The sequence below is a fragment of the Gopherus evgoodei genome, chromosome 11 (genome assembly GCF_007399415.2).
Source record: "Gopherus evgoodei ecotype Sinaloan lineage chromosome 11, rGopEvg1_v1.p, whole genome shotgun sequence".
Taxonomy (NCBI): Eukaryota; Metazoa; Chordata; order Testudines; family Testudinidae; genus Gopherus; species Gopherus evgoodei.
Genome location: NC_044332.1, coordinates 36,189,031 through 36,199,163, shown reverse-complemented (window position 1 = coordinate 36,199,163; position 10,133 = coordinate 36,189,031).

The following is a 10,133-nucleotide window of genomic DNA, read 5'->3' as shown; positions in this document are numbered from 1 at the left end:
AAAAAAAGTTGCTGTTTTTAATTTACACAATTGGTTAATAAATGTACAGTTTTTTGCATTCAATCATACATCAAATTGTCTTATAATTGAACCTCCTTTTAATTTGACATATATTGGCTAACTAATCTGGTACATGTTAATAACATCTTGAACTTGTATAGGCACAAGAAGGTGAATTAACAATCAAATGGAAGCTCTCCTTTTAAATTTCCTTGATTTTTGTTTGTTTAAATGTTCACAAATATGATGAGTAGTTACATACTTAGGTCCTCAATCTTGTGAATGCTTAGGCACAACCTATTGAATTAAACTACCCACATGTGTAAAGTTATGTGTGGGTATAAGGGTTTGCAGGATTAGAGCCTTATTTTGTGCTCAAATTATCAATTAAATGTAACTAGTCATTTGCACACACAAATTAGGTACATAAATGAATTTGGGCTTTAATGGATGCTGTTACACCTCCACACTCTTGTAAATTGTAAAAATAAGTATTAAAAATATGAATGAAGTTACTCAGTAATCTGCATATTGTTGCCACAGTCTATCATGTTGATGAGAGCTAATATATTTAACTTCAAATGCAGAGTTTTTTTAAACATTCATGCAAATCCACTGTTTCCTTATCCTTAATATTTGAGCATTTTTCTTCTATTTTGTTGTTTTTTTTTAAATTGTACCCCAAATTGTCCACATTATAGGTCTAAAAATGAAATCTGAAGTCCAAATTGTCTTTGAGTTAAGATTGCAATAGAGGAAAAAAGTCTGATACTACACTACTTCTATAGCTCTGTCATTTCTTAAACTTTTAAATGAGTGCCAAAAATTAAAGTAGAGTTTGCTGTAATTTATGTTGCTCTGAATCTGAGACCATGCAGTTTCGAATGAAGTTTGTGGCAGTCCATAGGTGTTTCAGTATTTTGGTTGTTATCTTCTCCCATTAATACTTTGGTGTTGGTTTAGTGTGTTTTTGTTTCCAAGAGTGGATGTCAAATCAGGGTAATCACGTTTCTGGGATTATATATTTTTTAAATGCCTATTCTCAAACCTCATTGAATTATTAGCCTAGCTTTCATTTTACCAGTACATGTGGACACATTAAGCACATAATCTGTTCGTTTCTGACCATCACGTAGTGCATAAAAACGATGATTTGGATTCCAGCATTGTGCAAGCGATGCAGCAAACATAGGCTGACCTACAAGACCTGTAACGTTAACTGACTCCACTGGGACTTCTGCCACAGATGAGAGGGCACTTTAATTGTAGAACTCCATAGCTCCTAAATGACTGGACATGTACCTAAATTTAATCACGCTGGTACTGACCATCCTATGGGGCTGCTCAAGTCATTAAAACTGGAGGGACAGTTCAGTATAGACCCAATCCAACTCCCATTAAAAGTGAGAGTTTATCATTAAGCATGTGAATAGGTCTGTTGACATTACTGAAAATGCCCATGTACTTAAACTTAAGTACAGGTTTAAGTGCTTTGCTGGATTGGGTTTAACATGTATTAGGTGGCACAATGTTCTGGAGTATTGCATGTGGATGTCTCGGAATTTCATTAAAAACCCTGCTGTAGGCCTCCATAGCTGCCAAACCTGAGGTACTTGAGCCAGGATTGTTAGAAGTTTTTAGGCATTGCTCCACTCAGCCCTAAACTCTGCAAAGGTTTTTGGAAACACCAACCAGTGGATAATCACAGAAAGTGCTTTTTTAATGGGAAAAATGGTGGCCTGTACCCGCATTGTAACGTGAAAGTAACATTTCTAATTTTGGGCTCTCTGGTTTCTGAGCCCTGAGGGAATTGGTCTCCAGAACTAAACTGCATTGTTGTGGTAATATCCACCCTTAAAACATATTGTAAGAAAGTCCAATTATGTCACAGAATCCATGACAGCCAGAGACCTCAGTGACATTGGGGCACCGTAGCAACCCAGCTGGTGGTGGCAGCGGAGGACCCTCCCACAGCAGACCAGCCTCTGCATGTGGCAGGGTGGGGCTTTCATGCTGCAGCACCTGGCGCTCTCCAGCCACCATGGGAGGGAGAGTGTAGCCCCCCCCCCCGCTGTCCTCCCCAAGGCGAAGGTAGCTGAGCCCCTCTCCCTTTCCTCCCACCCCACTGGTAGGCAGTTTTCTGTGCCTGCCCCTCCACATGCACCTCCCCACCCTCCCACACACACATAGAGCTGTCCCAAAGCTCACAAATCCCTTCCAACTACGCTGAGCTGGCCTAAGCCCTTCCCGCTCCAACTCCCATGCAGAGCTGGCCGGAGCACCCCCCAGCCCCTGTTTGCCAAACCCGAGCATATGTCCCATTTGCTCTTGCCACCTGGACAACAAATGCCCAGTTTTGTCAAAAATAGTAAGGATGGCTGGGGCCAAAATGGGGTGGTCGGCATAGGCAAGGGATCCCAAGTCATGCCCCCCCACGCCCGGCTGCCCAGTCTGTGTCCCCCTGGGGCCGAGGCTAGGCATGGGGGGCCAAAGACGGGAGTAGGAGCTGGGGCCAGTGGTCAGGGTGAGTGGTGCAGCTGGGGTTATGGCCAGGAGCAGAGCTGCAGCCCAGTGAAGAGCCAAGGCTATGGTGGGGCCAGAGCAGAGCTGGGGGCATAGCAGAGCGGGGTGGTGCTCCCTGACCACCTTCATGGAGGCCAACCCTGGCTCCACTGCATTCCCCCATGCCATCACTAGGGTGGTATGCACTACAGTTTGGGGACCACTGCCCTCGCCTGTGGTTGATAAGAGCTTCCCGGGGCCCTTCAGCTGCTCTGTGTGTGTGTGGGGGAGAGTGCCCAAGTACAGCTCCAGGCCTCCACCCCTCCCCTCCCCCAGTGAACTACCTGGGGCAGGTGGAGGGTCCCGGGCACCCCAAAGCAGCCCCAGCACCCTGGGCAGCTCTTACCACTGCCTGGCTTCTGACCAGGCCAAGGGGCATGGGCGTTGGGGGTGGGGAGGGCTTGTGGTGGGAATGTTCTTTGTGCCCAGGGTCCCAACAAATCTTAAGACGCTTCTGTTTGCCTCTCCCCTAAATGTAGACATCAAACTATGCCTATACTGCATCTCCTGAGTCATCTGCTGCTCTAGGTCTAAACAGGGCAGGATTAACTTTTTTTGTAGGCCCGGCGCCAAACATATTTGTGGTGCCCCATTGGGGAAATAGGGCATGTGATGGGGGGGCAGTCCACAGAGTGAAGGGCTGATTGGGGGGCAATGAGACGCAAAGCAGCAGGAGTGGCCCCACTCAGCCCAGCACAAGGGCACTAAACCCCAAACTGGTAGACGCACACTGGCCTGCTCAGCCCTGCACTGCCAGTGTGCCCCTTCCACACTGCCCCCCTGCCCATATGCCAGCATCCCCTCAGACAGAGACTTCCCCCACAGATCCCTATGCCCAGCACCCCCTGCCTAGAGACCCCGCCCACTGCCATTCCCACCACAACTACACAGCACCCAGCTCACCATACCAATCTCCTCCACCCAGAGATCCCCTACTGTCCAGCACCTGCTTCACAGGCCCACCATCACAGCTGTACAGCTCCCACATATTCCTGAGGGAATTCTGCAGCAAATTCTGTGTATAGTTTAAAATTCTGATTTTTTTTTATAATAAATAAATGTGGAAGCTCTACCATGGTAGTGGGGGGCACAGGCCACTGGCTGCATGGAGGTGGGAGAATACCCTGCAGCCTTTCCCCTCCCCTGGGACAGGGACGTGGCAGTGAGACGGAACAGGACCCTGACACAGCACAAGGGCTAGGCCTGCCCCAGAAACACCCTGGGGCCTGCCCCTTTTGTGCCACGCACACCAGATATGGACAGGGAGGCTCAGCCTGGCAGCAGGCTCCAAGTGCGAAGGGACTTAGTATGGGGGTAGCCAGATGGGGGTAAGAGGGTTCTGTAGGGCAGGGTAAGAGCATTCTATGGGGGGGGGCAGTCTGGGTGCAGGCAGCTCAGTGGGGGATCTGGCTGCACAGGGAGGTGCCAAGTGCAGGGGCAATGTGAGTCTGCATTGGGAGTGGGAGGAGACCATGTGAAAGTGGTTGGAGCTCAGCAGCGGGGTGGGAGAGTCTGGGTGCAGGGGAGGTGGGGTTGTTGTACTTAAAGTACTGCACAGGATCTTTTCTTTTTTTTTGGCATGGGGGGAAATACGGCAAATGCCACATTCATTGGTATTAAGTGTATTAATCAAGACTGTAGCACATGATTTATAGTACACTTATGTACGTGTACACAAACACACACACACACACTCCATGTTGTTACCAACTAGTTGCACCCCCTTAACTTCATTGGCCAGGTTTCTGCCGATCTGGATCAATGCTCCGATGTTGACAAGCCCCAGGGTCCTCTGCAAGACACCTCACATTTATGCCGCTTCCCTATCATGCAACGCTATACCAGATTCAAAATCTGTCCCCATTGGTCCTTTGTGTTGCTTCCTTTTGGGTGTTGGCCCAATTCTGTTCAAAGAGAGTTTCCAAAAGAAGGTGCTTGATTCTAAACCACCTCCCAAGGCCATCACTATGGGCTTGTCTACATCACAAAGTTGCAGCGCTGGTGAGGGGGTTACAGCGCTGCAACTTAGGAGGTGTACACATCATCACCAGCGCTGCAACTCCCTGTTTGCAGCGCTGGCCGTACTCCCGTTTTGTCTCGGGTGTAGAGGATCCAGCGCTGGTAATCAAGTGTAGACACTTACCAGCGCTTTTCTTGACCTCCATGGAATAAGCAGGTATCCCAGCATACCTGAGGAAGCCTCTGGTAATCAAGCTGGTCTCCTTCCCCGGTTTGCTCTCGCGTTCCCCGAACCCCGAGCAAGCAGGTCTCCTTCCCTGCGGTTTGCAGGGGGGTTTGGGGAACGCGAGAGCAAACCGCGGCAAAGCTGGTCTCCTTCCCCGGTTTGCTCTCGCGTTCCCCGAATCTCCGTGCAAGCAGGTCTCCTTCCCTGCGGTTTGCAGGGGGGTTCGGGGAACGCGAGAGCAAACCGCGGCAAAGCTGGTCTCCTTCCCCGGTTTGCTCTCGCGTTCCCCGAACAAGCAGGTCTCCTTCCCTGCAGTTTGCAGGGGGGTTCGGGGAACGCAAGAGTAAACCGCGGCAAAGCTGGTCTCCTTCCCCGGTTTGCTCTCGCGTTCCCGGAACCTCCGTGCAAGCAGGTCTCCTTCCCTGCGGTTTGCAGGGGGGTTCGGGGAACGCGAGAGCAAACCGCGGCGAAGCTGGTCTCCTTCCCCGGTTTGCTCTCGCGTTCCCGGAACCTCCGTGCAAGCAGGTCTCCTTCCCTGCGGTTTGCAGGGGGGTTCGGGGAACGCGAGAGCAAACCGCGGCAAAGCTGGTCTCCTTCCCTGGTTTGCTCTCGCGTTCCCCGAATCTCCGTGCAAGCAGGTCTCCTTCCCTGCGGTTTGCAGGGGGGTTCGGGGAACGCGAGAGCAAACCGCGGCAAAGCTGGTCTCCTTCCCCGGTTTGCTCTCGCGTTCCCCGAACCCCCCTTGAAGCCGCCCAACAGCGCTGCAGTATGGCCACATCTAACACCACTTGCAGCGCTGGTTGCTGTAAGTGTGGCCACTCTGCAGCGCTGGCCCTATACAGCTGTACTAATACAGCTGTAACAACCAGCGCTGCAAAATTTTAGATGTAGACATATCCTATGTCTGCTCTTCTTTAGCGAGCCCACTTGACAGGTTTGATTGTCCTTGGGTCTGGCTTCCATCCCCTCTCCAACTAGCTGGCTGGAGGTGCTTGTCTTCCATGGCTTGCTCATTCACACCTCATTCATTCAACATGCCAATTGATTAAGGGAGTGTGGGGAGGGGATCTTAGCCTACTCCTAGCAAAAAAGACATTTTTCTTCTACTTTAACTAGCCTTAGGGGCTATAACATGATACCAAGGCTTAACATAATGTTTTCTATAAGGCCATGGCTACACTAGAGAGTTGCAGCGCTGGTGAGGGGGTTACAGCGCTGCAACTTAGGATGTGGCCGCACTTGTAAAGCACGGCCAGCGCTGCAACTCTCTGGTTGCAGCGCTGGCTGTACACCTGGTCGAGCCTCGGGTGTAGCGATTCCAGCGCTGGTGATCCAGCGCTGGTCAGCAAGTGTGGACCCCACCAGCGCTTTTATTGACCTCCGGGGTATAAGGAGGTATCCCAGAATTCCAACAAACTTGAAGAAAGAGGGAGCTCGGAGTTCAGCCAAACTGCTTATTTAAAAAACAAACACAGCTCCTGTTTGCTGAGCGAGCGGAGGCAGGCAGGGGAATTACTTTGGAATGTTCACAGCTGTTTGCTTGAAGAGAGAAACAGCACGCTCACATGGCAGAGGGGGAGGAGGAAGTCCATGTTGAGCAGATGCTTATCTGGTCTGATGGCTATTTAGGAGTGCATAATTTGCATTTAGTGAATGAGAGAGGGGTGGGGGAAGAGGTCAGAACGTTTAAAATGATTGCAGGTAGACACTGCTTGTCTTCCAGTCCTTAGAACTTGCAAGGCAGGGAGCTGAGAACAGTGTCAGCTCCAAAAATCCAATCTCTCTGTCTCCCCCATGCTCCCTGTCACATTCCACCCCACCCCACTTTTTTGAAAAGCACGTTGCAGCCACTTGACTGCTGGGATAGCTGCCCACAATGCACCACTCCCAACAGCGCTGCAAATGCTGCAAATGTGGCCACACTGCAGCGCTGGTAGCTGTCAGTGTGGCCACACTGCAGCGCTGGCCCTACACAGCTGTACGAACACAGCTGTAACTACTAGCGCTGCAAAACTGTAAGTGTAGCCATGGCCTCAGTTTTTCTACATAGGGCTCTGATACAACGTTCCTACATCAAAGGACTTGATACAAAGTCATATGAAAGTTAGAGGTTATATATGGCTAGGCTTAATAGAAGGTTATGTAGCGAGGCATAATACAAAGTTATAGGAAGATGCTTAATACAGAGATTTATCTACACTTATCATTTGGGGGGGGTGTAGGTGATTGGGGGAATCAGGATGTCTGGGGTGGGGCTTATTGGGGTAGTACAGATGCAGGTGGGGCTTGTTAGAGTGAGGGTTTGATGGGCTTGCTTAACAGGGGAGCCCCAGCTGCTACCAAGGGAAGCCGCATGCTGGGCCCCCATCATTTCCCCTATCCCATGGATCAGTAACCTTCAGCACGTTTGTTTACATGCCTCATCCTTAGGTTTGGCTGATTGCGGCTCCCGCTGGCCATGGTTTGCTGTTCCAGGCCAATGGGTGTGGGGCGGGGGGACTGCAAGAAGCTGCAGCCAGCACATCCCTTGTCCTGCAGTTCCTGCTCCCCCCGCCCCCCGCCATTTGCCTGGCATCGTGATCGGCCGAACCTGTGGACATGGCCGGTAAACAACTGGCCCGGCCCACCGGGGGGCGCTTACCCTGGCAGCTGCATGCCAAAAGTTGCCAATACCTCCCGTATCCCCGTCTCTTCATGCCCCTTCCTTCCCCACTGCCTCTGTCCCCCTGCCCCACGATGGGCACTCACAAGATGGCTCCCAGCACACAGAAGGGAGCTCAACCAGCGCTAGGACCCAGAAGGTGGTGTCTAGCTGCAAAGTCCGCAGGGAGCTGAGCAGCACCTTCTTTTTCAGCCTGGCTGTAGAGCACTGCAGTCACAGTAGGTGTGGTCGGTCCACACCCTGCGCCCCCCCGCTTCCCCAAGGCCTGATGCCCACTTCTTCTCCCCAGGTGAGCATGCTGCAGCTGTGCTCAGCCCCACCCTCCTGCTGGCAAACAGCGGGAGCTTGGCTGCCCTACTGCAGCAGCAGCCTCAGTGCCAGGAGCACCAAGCTTCTGCCTCCCGCAGGAGAAAGTAGGAGGTGGAGAACAGTGGGCCTGGTTGGGGCCCCCCCAGAGTGTGGGCCCGGCTCCATAGAAAATCCGTCACTGGGCCTAAAGGGTGAGTGCTAGGCCTGCTGACAGTGAGTAGCAAATACCCAGGACAAATTTGGTGCCTAGGGCTGGGTTTTCTGAGTTAGGTTTAAGTGGTGGGAGAAGAACCAGCCCTACAGAGGGTGGGCCTGAGCTGTGGCGTGGTTAGGGAGACAAAATAGTGGTGTATATATAAGGCTTTACTTGGAAGACACTGAGGTGGTCGGGGAAGCAGTGACCTGTGATGTGGCAGAGTTGTGTGCTGGGAGGCTGGCCTGCGATTGGATGAGTGAAACCAGTAGGGCAAACCAAGACGCTAAAAAAACCCACAACTTCTGTAATGCTCCTTGTCCCATCATTAAAGTTTCTCCCACCCTTAGGTTTACTGTATTGTTTTTCAGTTTGACAGTTTCTCACCTCATCCAGCAAAACACTTCCGTGTGACCTCCTTCTGTCCAAGTCTTGCCACCCTGCAAAATCGCGTGGGAGGTGGCCATAGTATGTCAGCACATCCCCGATGTGATGGAAGCTCTCTAAGAGGCCTAATTTTCAATTGATGCCAGGTCTTTAACAAGCAGTGGGCTCGGCTAAACTAATAGCCCCAGAGCCAACTGGCACAGTGATTCAGTGCACCTCCTGGAAAGCAAGGCGGGGTTCCTATGGAGCCCTAGCTGTAACATGAGTGGCTATCCACGAGGGGGATGCAGGGAACATGTGAGGGCTTTTACCCACATGGTAGCAATCTGTCTGGTAGCACCCATGAAGCGCTTTAAATGTCAAGACAGAGATCTGGCAACTTAGCACTGTGGGGGTTAGGGTGGCCTTAACTTTGTCAACCAGTGATGTGGCTTTTTCACACCCTAGCTGGGTTGCCTTAGTATGGGCGGCTTATAATTAGGGATGACAGTGTAAATGAACATACTAGATTATGCTGCGAGCCACCAGGTGGCATTGTTACCCAGTTTTTACTTAGTTTGTGAGCAATGTACAGTCTTTCTTTGACAGCATGTGGCATTGTGACACACTTTGGGAGCATATTGCAAACAAAAGAAGCATTTGCTCTTATGTGGCTAACTAGAGTCAATTCTTAAGGCTCAGGTGTTCCCTGGGAACCAGGCATTGGTGTTGTGGCTAAGAGTCCTGAAAGTTGGGAATGCATGTGTGCTACTTGTGAGTACTGCTGTTCAAGACTATTGTACATGAACCAAGGTACATTAAGGAATCCCTCCATCCCCATACCTGCATCTGTAGTCTTTTTCCTCCCCAAAATAAGGCAGCTGCAAGGCCCTGAAATCTGCTACTGTACAGCAAAAGGGTGACAGTATAAAATGGTAAGATGCGGCTTCTTCACTGTCACCGATAGTATAATAATCATATAATTGGCTAAATAAATTTGGAGACCAAACTCACTGAAGAAAGCCTTTCCCAGCTCCCGCCTATGGTGTTTTATCTCCTCCTACCTTAGCAGATATATTGACCAAACAAGGTGTGTTTTAATACAGCTAACTGTAAAGCTATATAGGGTGGAACACAGCAGGCCGGCCACACTTACAACATGGGGGACTCTATCTTGGGAAGCAATGACTGAAAAAGATTTAGGGGGCATGGTGGATAATCAGCTGAACATGAGCGCCCACTGCGGCGAAAAAGCACTAATGCGATCCTGGAGATGCATAAACAGAGGAATCTGGACTAAAAGGAGAGCAGTTATTTTACATCTGAGTGTCGTAAGGGCCTATAAAGCATGTTTTCTAATCCTGTAATTATTCCCTAGATCTTCTCTGAACCACATTTATCAACATCCCTCTTGAATTGTGGACACCAGCAGAGGACACATTAGTCCAGCAGGTTGTACCAGTAGCAAATATCTATTTATCTTAATAAAAAGAAGGGTGACTTGAGTATCTGCAGAAGGAAAAAATATTGAATAAGGGTCTCTTCAAATTAGTAGAGAAACCTATAACATGATCCAGTGGTTGGAAGCTGAAGCTGGACAAATTCAGTCTGGAAATAAGGTGTAAATTTCTAGCAGTGAGAGTAATTAACCACTGGAATAATATACCAAAGGTCATGGTGGATTTTTTTTAATGAAGATATGCTCTAGAAATTATAATCTGTGGAAATATACCTATCTCATAGAACTGGAAGGGACTGTGAAGGTCATTGAGTTGAGTCCAGTCCCCTGCCTTCACTAGCAGGACCAAGTACTGATTTTGGCTCAGATCCCTAAATGGCCCCCTCAAGAATTGAAC